Here is a 327-nt window from a genome sequence, read left to right as displayed (position 1 = left end):
AAATAGAGGGGGGGATCACGCAGAGGTGAACTCATTCTCAGTACCCCCCTGGAAATAACAAAACAAACTGTAACACCTTTAATTTACCCACGATGCTTTGGGAAAAATATGACTTCCTGCCTCGTCTGGTGATGGGACGGTGTATTGGTTTAGACACGTCCAGAGGAAGGACAGTAGATATATTGGTTTGAACATGTCCAGAGGAAGGACAGTTGGTACATTGGTTTAGACATGTCCAGAGGAAGGACAGTAGGTACATTGGTTTGGACATGTCCAGAAGAAGGACAGTGGGTATATTGGTTTGGACATGTCCAGAGGAAGGACAGT

Source organism: Austrofundulus limnaeus, unplaced genomic scaffold (assembly GCF_001266775.1).
Source record: "Austrofundulus limnaeus strain Quisiro unplaced genomic scaffold, Austrofundulus_limnaeus-1.0 Scaffold2449, whole genome shotgun sequence".
NCBI classification, from domain to species: Eukaryota; Metazoa; Chordata; class Actinopteri; order Cyprinodontiformes; family Rivulidae; genus Austrofundulus; species Austrofundulus limnaeus.
This window is presented reverse-complemented; position numbering follows the sequence as displayed.